The sequence below is a fragment of the Euprymna scolopes genome, chromosome 31 (assembly GCF_053919585.1).
Source record: "Euprymna scolopes isolate OS-2025 chromosome 31, ASM5391958v1, whole genome shotgun sequence".
Classification (NCBI taxonomy): Eukaryota; Metazoa; Mollusca; class Cephalopoda; order Sepiida; family Sepiolidae; genus Euprymna; species Euprymna scolopes.
In genome coordinates this window covers 1,948,044-1,964,173 of record NC_136512.1, presented here as the reverse complement: position 1 = coordinate 1,964,173, position 16,130 = coordinate 1,948,044, and the positions used below count along the sequence as shown (strand labels likewise).

Genomic DNA, 16,130 nt, shown 5'->3' with positions numbered 1-16,130 from the left:
CCTCCTAAATTTGCTGATGAGGAGACCGTGCTTACCCCAAAAAAACTATGTATAATTGTTCTACGAGACTTCATGTATACCACAAATAAAAAGCACGGATTTCCGAAACGATCGTACAGATAATTGACTTTGTTGTTGTTCCTTCTTATGAAACTGATTTTTAATTTAATTAGAATTTGATTTTTAAATTTTAAAATTTTTTTTTAAATTTTTAAATTATAAATCACATTACTTAATATTGAATTAGCTCTAGGATATTTAACTATCGAGCTTATTGTATATCTAAATTACAACGAGCATTTCCTGTATTTTAATTAAACTAGTAATTTCACTATTACATTAAAATACACTTAGCTCTTTAGACTATTATTCTAATCTCCTTTAAATTTATATGTAATAATATATATATGTAATAATTATGTATTATATATATATATATACAATATATATATATATATATATATATACAATATATATACAATAATTAATAATATATATATATGTAATAATTATGCATTATATATATATATATATATATATATATATATATATAATTAATAATTATTATTAATTATCATTAATTATGCAAATTATTCTGAATTATTGGCAGGTGATCTCCATAGAAAAGAAAACGTTCCTTTAAAACAAACATATATGAAGGACTTATGCAAATTGAGAACACAGCTCGATATATCAAATCATAAAACTCTAAATCGATTGATTTCTTGCTTTGATTGGGAACCCATCGCGATGCACCGAGAAGAAGCTTCACACGCCTCCCCGAAGTGACTTCGTCCACAATACATTGTAGTCTACATTGCACTGTAGAGAACCTAGTGTTGATTTTAGAAAATTATATAATAGCTTGAATTAAAGTTTAAATTGAACAAGTCAAGTATCGTGGTTCGATTGTGCCCTAAACAGAAAAATTAATTTCGAACGCACCTCTGTCATATCAAAGAACCTACTGTTGATTTTATATGTCTGCCATTACTGCTTGTGCGGTGATAATGGTTTGAATTTAAGTTTAAAACAAAAAAGTCAAGTATCCTAGTGCAATTCTGTTACCAAAGACAAAATAAGTTACTTTTCTACCTACCACAATGAGCTTTCCTGTGTTTTAACTTATTTTGAAGCGTTTATTTAAATTGAAGCGCAAGTAGTGTTACATAGTGAATTAGAATAAGAAAAAAGTGCCTGACATTAGACGGTCATCGAAGGCGTCTCGATAATCGCTCACAAATTGAAAATCAAACAAAAATTGTAGTAGAACAGTACATTTTCGCACGATTAGTGACATTTATTAGGTGGGTTCTTACCTGTATTTCGTTTAATTTTAGATTTTTGTGCAATTATCGTAACTCTACTTCGAATGTCAGCCATTTTTTCTTATTAAATCTTAAAACTCAACATTATTTTTTGTTTCAAAGTGAACAACCGCTTTAAAATAAGTTAAAAACACACACACACAAAACTTATCCAGATAAGTAAAAGAATAAAGTATCTTGCCTTTGGTAACATTTATTTTTTAATATATTTGGTTTTTGACCACTTTTTCTGTTGTCTTAACTGTGAAATGCCTTCGGTTTTTAATGTTGGACATCCCCACACCCACCCCAAAGGGAGTACTCTGGATTGTGGCAAAAATAAAGGGGGGTTTCCTACTTTCTGACAAAAAACAGAAAAGATTAAATGTCTTTGCTCCCGAAGTATTTTTATATTAGGTGCTCCGACAAACTACAAGACCGTGTACCACCTCGATGTAAATATCCCCGACAAACCCGATAAACAGCAAAATCCCACCTCTACACAGTAGAGATCCTCAGATACCAGAAAGCCTTCTACTCTAATATTTTCTTCCCACGACTGCTAAACTTTGGAATTCCCTTCAGAGTTCCTGCTTCCCTGACTGTACTGATATGCAGAAGTTCAAGTGTAATGTGAACAGACATCTTGCTGCTCAACTCCCTACATAGTATCCCTGCCCGAATAGTAGCCCTCTGCATCAAAGTGGCACTGTGCCTGGTTTGGGGTCAAATTGTAAAAAAAAAAAAAATTAAAAAAAAATCTATTTAAATCTTAAAATCTTCTGTTTAAGCCGTAGATGAAAAAAAAATACTATAACTTTTACTTTCTCATTCCCAGACAACGCCGGACGTGTCAATTAGTATACTACATTTATGCTCTCTTTGGCTGTATCTCTCTTCTTATCTTTATTTGCTTCCCCACGAGGGCAGACCTATACATAAGATAAGTTTTTAATGTGGGGAAAATCCAACTCCCCCAAAAGAGACACTCTAGATTGTGTAAAAACAAAAACAAAACAAAAACAACAACAAAAACAAAAACAAAAAACAAAACAAAAACAAAAAACAAACAAATGTAGAAGAACCTCTTTATTCCCTGAGCGCGGAGAGGAAATGTGACGAGCAGCTTCACAACAGATACTACGCTTTGTTCATAGGTCAGTCACCTATAAATAGCAAATACGGCTTTGGAAATTATTTAACGTCTTGTAGCTATAACTTGAAAAGATTTTTTTGTTTATTTTGTTTCCACTTCAACACGTACCTTTAAAATGATGGCTTTTAAAGGTTTTCAGGTATGCTGAAAACAAATATCCTTTAGATTTTGCGCTGACAAATAGTTTTATGGATATTAAGACATTTTTTTTTCTTGTGGCCATGTTTTTTTTCCCAACCGAAAAGTACTACTGCACATACGTGTTTCAAAACATTTCTCTCCTCCCATGTTAAGAATGGCGAACGCCACTGACATTTATTAAGTAATACATTAAGTAAAAAATGTCTAAATATAAAACAAAAGAACTACATGTTTGCGCAAAATTTAAATGTGATATTCGTTTTCAGCATACAAGAAAACCTATATAAGTCGACAATATAAAGGTGAACGTTAAGATGGAAAAATATAAAAATTTACTCTTGAAACTATCAAATTATAGACATTAAAAATAAGCATGGAATTCGAACGCCCCCCCCCCCAAAAAAAAAAAACAAAAAAAAAAATTGGAGCTCTCCTTAATGGATATAAAGATAGCTGTGTTCACATCCGTCGGCATTCCCTGAAGACAGGCAATAAACTCATCCTTCCTTGCTGAAAGGAGGAGGTAAACCCTGGGGGAATTCACCACCCTCTACGAGCTCGAATAAAACATCGCAACGATCCCAATACGAAAGCTGAATAAACGGTGAAATAGAGTACACGTTCCATCCGCGGACATTTTTGTTTTAATTAAGCGGAAATCCAAAAACGAATAAAAAATTAAAAAACAAAAACAAACAAACAAACAAACAAACAAACAAATAATAATAATAATAATAATAATAATAATAATAATAATAATAATAAAAATAAAAAAATAAATAAAAAAACAACAAAAAACAGAACAAAACAAACAAAAAAGAATGTAACGTAAAGGATATAAGTTCTAAGTGATAATAAGTTTTTAGTCACAGTTTTCTAAAGGTTTAAGTGCAGGCGATACTTAGAATACAATTACGAATTACTTAAGACTTCTATCTAGTCATGACTGACGGAACAAGAACATGCTACACCCGTGGATTAAATAAAAAAGGTTCCTTCGAAAATTCGTACTGATTCCCGAGTTCGACAAGAAGCACTTGCATAAGGTCGGATGTTACATTGGTCGAACCATTCCGAGACACATCTAAGGTGAGGACGGTACTGTTTTTTTTTTTTTTTGAAGTGGTGGTGCTGGTGGTGGGGGGGCTACTATCGTGGACGTAAGTTGCAGGGATATTATGAAGGGAGATGTGCGGCAAGATATCTGTTCACATTACACTTGAACTTCTGCATGTCAGTACAGTTGGGAAAGCAGAATCCCGGAAGGAAGCTCTAAAGTCTAGCAGTTCTGGGGAATAAACTATTGGAGTAGAAAGATTTCATACACCTAGGGGTATGAAAGCTATGTAGGGGCGAGATCTAGTTGTTAGTCAGGTTTGTCGGGGATGTTCACGTCGAGAGAGTTCGTCAGATCATTCACCATTAAAATACTTGTAGAACAGGCAGAGGGATGCAATATCTCGTCGATGGGACAGAGGTTGAAGCTTAAATGACAGTTCAGGATCTATCAGGTTGGCTACTCTCTTTTGAACACTGTCCAGGAGTGAGAGACTAGTAGCAGGTGCCCCAGCCCGAATGTGATTTAAATAACACACACACACACACACACACACACACACACACACACACACACACACACACACACACACACACACACATATATATATATATAGAGAGAGAGAGAGAGAGAGAGAAAAAGAGAGAAAGAGATAGATAGATAGATAGATAGATAGATAGATAGATAGATATAAGCAAATTCATACGGCACAATCACGTTGACACACCGGTTCTCGCCAGATCATTCGAAGTTAAGCAACGTTGAGCCTTGCCAGTCCCAGATAAGTGACCATTTGGGAAGGCCAGGCGTTGTATGTACCGCGCCGTCGTAAAAATTTCCTGGTTGGTATCTGGGGGCGCTTTAATTCACTGGTAAAGATGCCCTCCCCCCCAGTCTTCGTTAAGACATACATCTAGGAGAAGGTAACTCTGCGGTCTACTGTATACTCTGTCCTGTGGCAGTCATCTGCGCCGACAAAGGTTAAGCAATAATACCAATAAATGTGGTTGGTTCTACACAAAGCCTTCACCGCTATAAACAAACGTTTTAACATTTTCATGTTTCATCAGAATCCCAAACATTGGAGTCCTGACGAGACATAAAAATACTGAACTGTTGCTCGATCCCTGTAATCTTCTCGCAGTATTTATATAATTTGCTTTATTTTAAAGCCCTACACTTTCCAAGAAATATATATATATATATATATATATATATATATATATATATATATATATATATATATATATATATACCGTTCATGCTAACAACATACCTGAACACAATTAATAAGATAAATTACCTGAAAGTACTGCGTTCAAACTCCTCAGCTTAACGTTCTCAGGGAACACGAGTGGGAACAGATACGAGAGCATTGCCAAGACTGCTGCAAAGGAGGTGGCTTCTCTCTACCATGCTAGAAAGTTACTTACGCCTGAAAGTATCCTGTACCTCTACAAGGCCAACATTCGCCCATGTATGGAGTATTGCTGTCACATTTGGGCTGGTGCCTTTGCTACTAGTCTCTCACTCCTGGATAGAGTACAAAAGGGAGTACCTATTTAAATGCCCCCCCCCCCCAACGGGATAGAGTAAGTCATCAGGGCTGTTTTTTAATGTGGAGAAAAGGGAGAAAAATTTAAAAAATTGTTTCAGTCGTGAAGGATTTCTCCTCCACTGAGAGGGAACAAGAAATTGAAGTGTAGCATCTATCATCTAAGCTTCAACCTCTGTCTCATCAACAAAATGCTGCACCCTTCTGCCTGTTTTATTTTTTTAAGTATTTTAATGGTGGATGCTCCGAAGAACTACAAGCCCTTGTACCCCCATGACGTAAATACTCCCGACAAACCCAACAAGCAGCAAAGTCCCACCCCTACACAGTAGAGCTCTACAGATGTAAGACAGCCTATTATTCTAATAGTTTCTTCCACAGAACTGTCAGAACTGGAAAAACTCTAAGCAAAATTCATCCCAAAGCAGTAAAACTGCAGCTGGCCTGCCAGGACACTACACATACAAATATAGACAAGTTTAGGCGTAATTTATTGGTGGTAAAATCTAGGTTATTTTTTACCAATTGTAATAAAATTTTGACTAGAGACTAGTATTATAATCTTCAAAAAGCCTGCAAATTTTCATGTAGTTTTGTCTGACAGTACCAAAGATATGAGCATTTCAATATTCAATTTGGCTACGAGTTATATATATATATATATATATATATATATATATATATATATATATATATATATATATATATATATATATATATATAATTCTTTTTGGCAATTTTATAAGTTCGAAATCTTCTCAGCGACTATTGATCAGAATTTGTACAGATGAGTGCTCGTTGGAAAGCTAATGACCTGAACTGTGTAGTGGGCTATGTGACATTTGCCCTTAAGGTCGCACATTAAAGAGATCATCCATCACCAAGAGATTATTCTTAGAACTTTTTTACAGCCATAAAATGTTTCAATCATAATCAATCGTTTTCCTAGTTTTGCACATGAATTACAAAATATCTGATATTCCCCCCAAACCTCTGGTCTTGATAGAGGGAAGACTAAAACTTGCTGCTCTGGCTTCAAATGATCTGAAAACAACATATCTATATAAGACCTACATAAAGATTAAAAACAACTATTCTTAGATAAAATTTTTGCGAGGAAATTAATAATTGTATTAACTTTAAGTTATTATTTTTTCCGAAATAACACACACACACACACACACACACACACACACACACATACATACATACATATATATATATATATATATATATATATATATATATATATATATATATATACACACTAGCATTTCAGCCCAGCGTTGCCCCGGTGTTTGGAGGTGTATGTTGAGCAAAAATAAAAAAAAAAAAAAAAGTGGTAGTAGGAAGGCAGCTCGAACCCGTACCGTGAAGGGGGAAAAGAAGGGGCAAAAACATGACGTCTTTGCTGTTACGACCACCGTCAAACGGAAGTGACGTAGGTTTAAATTAAGGCTTGGCAATCGAAAAGAGGGGATGACTTTCAAAAATATCGGCGAAAAAAGCGACCCCTACCTGTAGAAAAGTGCCCAGTTGAGGGTGAAGAAATTAATGTTTTTAGCCAATTTTTCGCTATTTGTCGTCTGAAGTGTCGAACTTCCAAACGATACCGATCTTGTGAAAATCCATCATGCCCGTCGAAAGGGTTAGGCAGACATGCAAACACACATACATACATACATTAATATATTGGTAGCTCAAATTTTAGACTCAAACCGATTACAAAGCTTGCCCTATCTCTTAATACCCTTTATTTAAATTTTCAAATGTTTAGACCAGAAATTGTCTAAGTAATTTAGTAGAGACCGAAGCGGTCAAAATTTTAAAAAAACTTTGACCCCTATTATGACCCCATAACATTCATTGTTTTGGGCTCAAATTAAGTTATTAAGTTAGATGCATGTCTAAGGAACCTATATCTAAAATTTCAAGTTTTTAGACCCAACATTGTCGGAGGAGTTTGGTAGAGTTCTCAAAGGTCAAATCGTTAAACTTTGACCCCTTAACAGCCAAATTTCTGGCCGAAAACTAATTACAATTATTTCCCAAATCTCAGTACTCTGTACCTATTTACTATGCCTACCCACGGGACAGAGTTAGACACCAGGGTCGTTTTTTAACGTGGAGAAAAGGTAAAAAAATAAAAAATGTCTCAGTCGTGAAGGATTTCTCCTCCACCGAAAGAGAACAAGAAATGGAAGTGCAGCATCTGAAGAACAGATACTACACTTTGACCTTGACCAAAAAGGCCAAGAATCTCAGTACTCTGTATATCAATTTTCGAATGTGTAGACTGAAAATTAACAGAGTTATTGCGTAGGGAAATGTACACAGACAGACACACAGACAGACAGACACTTTCATTTATATATATATATATATATATATATATATATATATATATATATATATATATATATATATATATATATATATCCCCGAAAGCGCTGGCTGGCCTTGATGGAGGGGAGACTAAAACTTGATTCCAAATATTTCTCATATATTATATCTCCCCTCTTTGATTTTCATTGGTTTTCATACATAAAGTAAATTTCACGGTGTATAAGGATTATTTGATACTGGAAGTTCTTTATAATATGTCAAAAAGGGGAGAGGTATAAAGTATGAGAAATAGTTGGACTCAGGTGTCACCTTGCTGTTATGTGAGATTATTGAAAGCTAACAGCAAGTTGTAGTCTCCCCTCAATCAAGGCGAGCGGTTTCGGGGAAATCTCTCTCTCTCTCTATACATATATATATATATATATATATATATATATATATATATATATATATATATATATGTATGTATGTATGTATGTATGTATGTATAGGTGTATGTATTTTCTATTCATTTAAAAAAGAAAATACAATTTTGTCCATATGGGTCTTTGAATTGCATTCATCTGCAAAAGATCTAGCTAATTTACATATTCTTTTAAACATTCATTTTAATTAATTTTCTATTAGTTTTTTCGGTTTTCTTATGAGACGATCATCTTTAGTTAACTATTACGTGTAATTATATTCATGCAGATATTCTACATGATTTATACTTGCGTAATATTTGTGTAAAACGTTATTGTAAACACAAACCATTTTCTCTATATATTTATGTATGCGTATATATATTTGTTTAAAAAAATGTTTCTACCAAACTCCTCTGTCAGTTTTTAGTCTACAGGCATAACACTTAACATGTAGGGTATTCGAACCCATTTGAACCTTTATAATTGGGATTTAGCCGGGGAAATCGGTGCAAAAGTATGAAAATTAAAACAAAAAAAAAAAAGAAGAAAAGAAATTGCAGGTGAAGGTCGAACGACGGCATTACGAATATGCATGCATAACGTCTTGGTTGCACGAGTCATTTTACAAAAACAAACTTTTAAAATCATTTCTATGCATTGGATCCAATATAATATATATATATATTTTTTTACACAGTGATCACCACTTATCAAGGCCCGGAAGCCACTCAGGGATAAGGGTTATTGCAAGTACATTACGTTAGTGTGGAGATTTGATGAAGTGTTTACTTAAGGGGGCGGTTCATTAGGAATTTGTTAACGTTGGACTTGAACACATCCAAGTTGTAGTCCGGTGGGAAGCAGGCAGACGGAACAGAGTTCCGCAGGCGTGCAGTTCTAAGAAAGAAGCTTTGTTCATGGAATCCGCGTTTGATTTAGGCATAGATATAGAGTGGGGGAAATGTTTCACAGTGGATTCAGCTAGACGGGTGTTTTTCGTGAAAGATTGGCGAGGGGGGGGACCAGAGATTGGAGTTCAGACGAGCATTTGCCATAGAAATAAGGATAAAACAAGGATAGGCTCGCTCGCAACGTCTCTTCTGTGGGAGGGAGGTTGCAGGGTAGAGAAAAGGGCATCCCCCACTAAGCCACGAAGTCTATTTTGTACTTTGTCAAGGCAGGATAGGCTGTTTTTAGAAGCTCCTGCCCAGATATGGCAACAGTATTCCATCCTTTATAATAATAAATACGAAATCTGCATAAGTTAAAATATCATATTTAAGCCTATTTTACGATCGGCGAATGCCGGGCGGCCTGCTAGTATATATATGTATATGTATATGACTATGTCGGTGTTCACATATGTGAATGCGCATTTGAATGCGTATATGTATATAAAAATAAAAACAATAAAATAGAAACTTACTTTCGCTTAAGTCCTTTTTTTGTTTTGTTTTTGTTTTGGTATTTTAATATAAAAAATCTTTTCCGTTGTTTTTCGTTAACCTTTCATCTCCGAAAGGAAATCAATAGTTTGTGTTCTTTTTAAAAAGTAGAAATTGTATCCGTTTTTGGGTAGCATTATTGTATTTGATTTATATAGCACGTTTTTATCCGTTCACAGAAACCGGTCAGCGTTTATGAATATACATATACATACATACATACATACATACATATATATATATATATATATATATATATATATATATATATATATATATATATATATATATATATATATAAGTATATATATATATATATGTATATACTTTTATATATTCTCTGTTTTACATTAAAAAACGTTTTTGTACTTAAAAAAAAACAACCTTTTTACTTCTATGTTTTTTTGTTGTTGTTTGTTTTGTTCTGTAAATACGCTGTTTTTTCCTCGTCTGCGGTCGGTAAAAATATTAATATTTTCTTTCCTTTTTTTTTTTTTTAAACAATAAAGAAATAAAACGATAACTTTTTTCTTTTGTTTATGTTTTTTTGTATTGTCGCCGCAGAAACAAACTCATAATAAACGAAAAAAAAAAAAAAAAAAAAAAAAAAAGAGAGAAAACGAAGAGAAGCAAGTTCGCCGCAAAAAAACTGGCCCGTCCGCTTGCGTCAGGAGGAGCGGGCGTTCTGTTGGAAAGTTCAGTCGACGCTGCTAGTAACGCGCACTGTTGACAGACTTGTGGCGGCGGCAGGAGGAATGAAAGAAGGGGCGGCGGCGCGTGTGGGGTATCTACTTGGCTTGATGCGTGGGAGAGAGAGAGAGAGAGAGAGAGAAAGAGAGAGAGAGAGAGAGAGAGAGAGAGAGAGAGAGAGAGAGAGAGAGAGAGAGGAGGGGTTCTTAGGCGATCCCGTACGTTATTCGTACACGGGATAAGTGCAGAATGCGTCTTTCTGTCTCGACTCGAATCTGGTATGCGCGGTGCGGCGGTGCGGTGCGTGTACTTAGACAGTTGGTGTGTGTGTGTCCGCGTTGTTAAGTTTTACGGCATACCAACCTCATGTTTTATGCATTCCCTAATTAGCTTAGTAACCCCTGTCTATTGCTAACGGTTTTCAGACGGTGGCTTGATAAAGGTGGGCGGGGAATAAAAACACAAACAAAAGAAAAAAAAAACATGCGCGATTTTGGAATAACAGTTATTCTGAAATCGAGCATGTTTGTTTTTATTATACGCCCCCCCCCACACCAAATAAAAATAATAAAAGAAATCACACACACACACACACACATCGTTATTTGGTTTTCTAATTTCTATGACATAATTCATTTTGCCTAAGTTCTATGCATTCTTCAATAAGCTAAGTAGCCGCTATCTATTACTAACGGTTTTACGACCATGACTTAATAAAAAAACACCAAAACAAACAAGCAAAAAAAAAAAAAAAAAAAAAAAAAAATGCGCGAATTCGGGATAACAGTTATTCCGAAATCGAAATTATTTATTATTTTGGAGAAACACACACACATACACGCGCGCGTGCGCGCACACACACACACACACACACGTGAGCGAGCGCATGCGCGTGTACACACACACTAACACATACACACACTCACACACATACATACACACATATACACACATACATACATATACACACACAGACGCACACGCACACATACACACACTCACACACATACATGCACACATACACGCACACAAACATACATACACAGACTCACACACATACATACACACACGCACACACACACATATATACACACACATACATACACACATCGTTATTTGGCTTTCTAATCGCTATAAAATAATTCAAATAAAAAACGATGTTTTCCAAGTCCAAATGTTCTTCTTATTAAGCCGTAACACGCAACCACGTGAGGCAGTGAGGCACAAGCCATTAAAACCAACTGTGACTTACACTTCACGGACTACTATCCACGAAAGATTTTATATCTTCGACGGAAAGTATACTTTACAAAAAAAAAAAAAAAGAAAACTGATGAAATTGTTTTTTATAAGTTGAAATGTTTTTATTCTTTAAGATAAATAAATAATTAATTTTGGAGAAAAACACACATTTATTTAACGTTTTCATTTTAAAAATATAATATATATATATATATATATATATATATATATATATATATATATATATATATATATATATAATAAATTTCACAGCCAAACAACGTCGCAACCCACAAGAGCCATGACAGTCATGGCTCTTGTGGGTTGTGACGTTGTTTGGCTGTGGAATTTATTATATGCAATCTTTTACATTCTTAAAATCACACACACACACACACACACACACACACATACATATATATATATATATATATATATATATATATATATATATATATAAAAGTGAAATTGTGTGTGTGCGTGTCTGTGTGTGTACATTTCCCTAATAAACTACTCTGTCAAATTTCAGACTCTATATTTGACATAAGGGGTATTGAGATTTGAGAAATCTTTTTAATCGGTTTTCGGCCCGAAATTTGGTTGCCAAGGAATCAATGTTCAACGATTTGACATTTGAAAACTCTACTAAACTCCTCTGCCAATTTTGGGTCTAAACACTTGAAATTTTAGATGTAGGTTACTTGGACTTGGACTAAACATTTTCATTTGATTTGAGCCCAAAACAATAAATGTTAAGGGGTCAAAGTTAGGGTCCAAGTTTAAAAGAATTTTACTTCTGCGGTCTCTACCAATTTACTTGGACAATTTTTGGTCTAAACATTTAAAATTTTGCATAAAGGGTATTCAGACATGCAGCAAGATTTTAATCAGGTTTTGGGCGAAATGTGGAAGCCAAGAGGTCAAAGTTGAAAGAGTTGACCTTTGCAGACTCTACCAAACTCCTCCTTTTATTTACAGTTTTAAATTATTTTATTTTCTTATATAAGCTCTACTATCTATTGTATCTGTATTGAGCTTTTTTATTTGATTAGAATTAATTCGTTAATATATAAGTATTAATATTTATATTAAATTGAAGTTTAACTCTGATTATATCGGGTAAACATTTCTTTTCTGCTGTACTGATAGTTTATATATATATATACACACGCATATATATATATATATATATATATATATATATATATATATATATATATATATATATATATATATGTGTGTGTGTGTGTGTGTGTAGTCATCGACATACAATCCTGTTTCGTTGTATCACAACTCATCAGTGGCGCTAGACTAGCACCTCTCCCAAGCCGAGGATTGAACCATGAACCTACAACCATCGCGTTGATAGTCAACAGTTCTACCGATCGACCCACGGGAGCGGTACTTGCAAATAACCTTGCCAAATGTTTATTTTAAACAAACATTCGTCCACCACTTTTATAGTGCTCAAACTGCTTATTTTTATAACCAAACAGCGAGCCTCGCATTTTTCAGCCAATTAAGTAGCGGGTGAGATTATTTACGATAGCGCTCCACCCAAATAGGGGCTTAAAATATATTTGTAGTCATCGACATACAGTCCTAGGAAGATTCCAATATTATTACCGGTTCCGATACAATTATCGATTCTGATTCTTATTAATCTCTAAATATTTAATCCTAGAGTTGTTATTTTTTTTCTCCGATACGGTAAAAAACATGTTAAATGTGCAGATATATTTTTAAACGTAAAAAATATACTTGCGATGAATGATGCATGGATTCAAGTTTTCCCATTAGTGTAAAATCTGCAAATATTTATTATTTTATCCTTACTACTAGCAGTAGGATAAAATATTTTAGACAAAATCGGAATCAGAAAAATTGTAAAATTTCCGGTTATCGGAATCGGAAAAATTTGTGCCTATTTTCTGATGGCAAAAACGATTCCTTTAATTACCGGAAATTTTACATTTTTTCTGATTCCGATTAATCGTCCCAACACTAACATATATATGGGTATATATGAGCGTATGCTTATTGACATGTATGTATGTATGTATTTATATGTATGTATACCAATAACCGTCTTGTGTATGTTTGCATGTGTGTGTATGTATATGTATGTGTGCGTAATGTGTATTGTGTATGTATGCATGTATATATGTGTGTGATATGTGTACATATGTATGTGTGCGTGCGTGTATATATATGTATGTATATCAATGACCGTATTTAGTGTCATGTCTGCTTGAGCATGTGAATTTGCCGGCAGGACTATATGTCATTCTCGGGCTCATGAACTTTCAGTGTCTGAGGGAGCGGCACTTGTCTGTCAAGACGTCGCAATCATTATATATATATATATATATATATATATATATATATATATATATATATATATATATAAAACTGAACGTCTGTGTGTATGTCTGGTCATGAATAGGTTCCTATATGGTTGACTATTGTAGAAAACTGATCACATATAATGATAGAAGATGTATCGAGACACAGGAATGGGTATGTTTGATCTGGCATAATGATGATTAATTAAAATTGTGGGGTCTGCGGACGCGCCTGGTCCACAAAGTATGGGAATAAAAAAATTAAAAATTAAAAAAAAAAAAACGTTTACAAGTGTTTTTGATATGGATGTACATGAGAATACTTTCATAAGTATGTTTTAACTTAAATCAGGATGGTATAATAAAATTGTGGGGTCTGCGTTCGCGCCTGGCCTCCATAGAATGGAAATAGGCACAAACTTTAATAAAGACTTTTCATATCTATCTGCGTAAGTATACTTTGACAATTATGTTTATGTTTGAAGAAATATGGTATAATCAAATTATGAAGTGTTTGTTCGCGCCTGACCCCCATAGAATGGAAATATGTCACAAAGTTTAACAAGGTTTTTTTAATTAGATCCACAGAATATTGTGATAAGTGTTTCAGTGTGAGCAGGAATGGTATAATAAATTATGTGGTTTATCTATTTTATTTTTACTTTCATAATATTTTGCTTTGGTTTTGATACCCCCAAATTCGAAGCTATCACTTTACAACCCTTCCTTTTCATAACCTATCATACTTTCATAAATCAGAATCCATTTTCTGTAGGCTATTTTTGAATCCAGTCAACAACGAGTACTTTTGCTAGTATATATATGTATATATAAATAAATATATATATATATATTGGAAGTCTTTTTGCCCGAATACAATGTACAGCATGTTAAAAATATACTTTTTGTTGTAAAAATCTAATGGAAAAAATCTGAAGAAGTTGGTGGGGACAGGATATTTCTATGGACACATAAATCGTAAAATTGCCTTCCCACTAACGAAACAGCTGTAATGGAAAAAATCCAGGGAATAAACGAAGGTTATAAAAAAAGAAAACGTATGTCTTTGAATTTTCAACAAAATTCTGCACTATATATATATATATATATATATATATATATATATATATATATATATATATATATGTATATATATATATATATATATATATATATATATATATAGTGCAAAACTTTGTTGAAATTCAAAGACTTACATTTTTTCTTTTTTGTAACTTTTGTTTATTTCATCCTTGATTTCTTCATTACAGCCGTTTCGTTAACGTGTCAATTTTATGATTTTATGTGTCCATAAAAATTTCCTGTCCTCACCAACTCATGAGATGTTGTTTCCATTTGATGTTACCAACAAAAAGTTGATTTGCTACATGATAAACCTAGTGTTTGGGGAAAAATAAATTTCATCCCCACGTTGCTACATGTCAGCCATCTTGGGTGTCATGCTAAAATAAATTTCAGTTTTAAACCATAATTTCGTATTTTCTATTTTTGTTTTAATTTCCAAATTTTTTCATTATTCATTCTTTCCTATTTCTTATAATTTTATTGCTATATTTATGCGTGTTCATTCTAATATTTTGTTTGATTTTCGAACTCTTATTTATTAGTTAATTTCTTTGTTTCAAGGGGAGGTTACTCTCATGGCATAGTTTTATTTCTACTATATATGCTCTGCACCTATTAAATAGATACATTGAGCTTAACTCGAAATTAACGGCGATTAGGTTTTATCATAACAATCTCAACTCATTAAACGAAAACGGTATACATTGAAATTAACAATATTTCAAAAATAAACATTTACAATATATATATATATATATATATATATATATATATATATATATATATATATATATATATATATATATATATATATATATATATATATATATATACGTTCTCTGTGTGTGTGGTGCTTAAAATTTAAGACTACTTTTAGTACCCTAAAACATTTATTTAATAACAGTATCATGTATGCAAAGATACCGATCTTCCCAGACTACATCAAATATTTCTTATCAGCTCCCTCTTCTGAAACACCAAACCAATGCACTGCGAAGCCCACACACTCCCCCGAGAATTGCAAGAAGATTACCTTTTCACAAAAAAGAATATTGCCTAAAATATCGCCCAGAAAAACGATTCAACCCACACAATGAAAGAAAAATACTACATCTTATTTCTAACAGCAAACAGAACATTATCGCACGCCCGGATCGGGTCCGAAATTTAACTAACTGACGTTTCTCCAATATTGAAGTGGGAAACCTTGGATATCGGACTACACTTCTATTTCCCGGAAAAGAAATCTGACGGGACCCATCTTCACTAACACCTATATTCGCATTAAAATCCCGAAAAAAAAAAAAACCCTGATAGAACCCCTTTTTACTTAAATCGTAATTCATAACTGGG

At 33.5% G+C, this 16,130-nt stretch overlaps 1 protein-coding gene across 3 annotated transcripts in view; it reads right to left on the bottom strand.

The window, feature by feature from the left end:
* The window catches only part of LOC145255586 (cysteine-rich motor neuron 1 protein-like), a 238,147-nt gene extending 228,494 nt beyond the window's left edge, over positions 1-9,653 (bottom strand). For 2 of the 3 annotated variants that reach the window (XM_080114064.1, XM_080114063.1), the window contains exon 1: positions 9,396-9,653. The gene's annotated coding sequence lies outside the window, so the exon portion shown is untranslated. The remainder of the gene's footprint in view (positions 1-9,395) is intronic. The other variant, XM_080114062.1, reaches the window with a different exon arrangement.
* Positions 9,654-16,130: the final 6,477 nt, after the last annotated feature.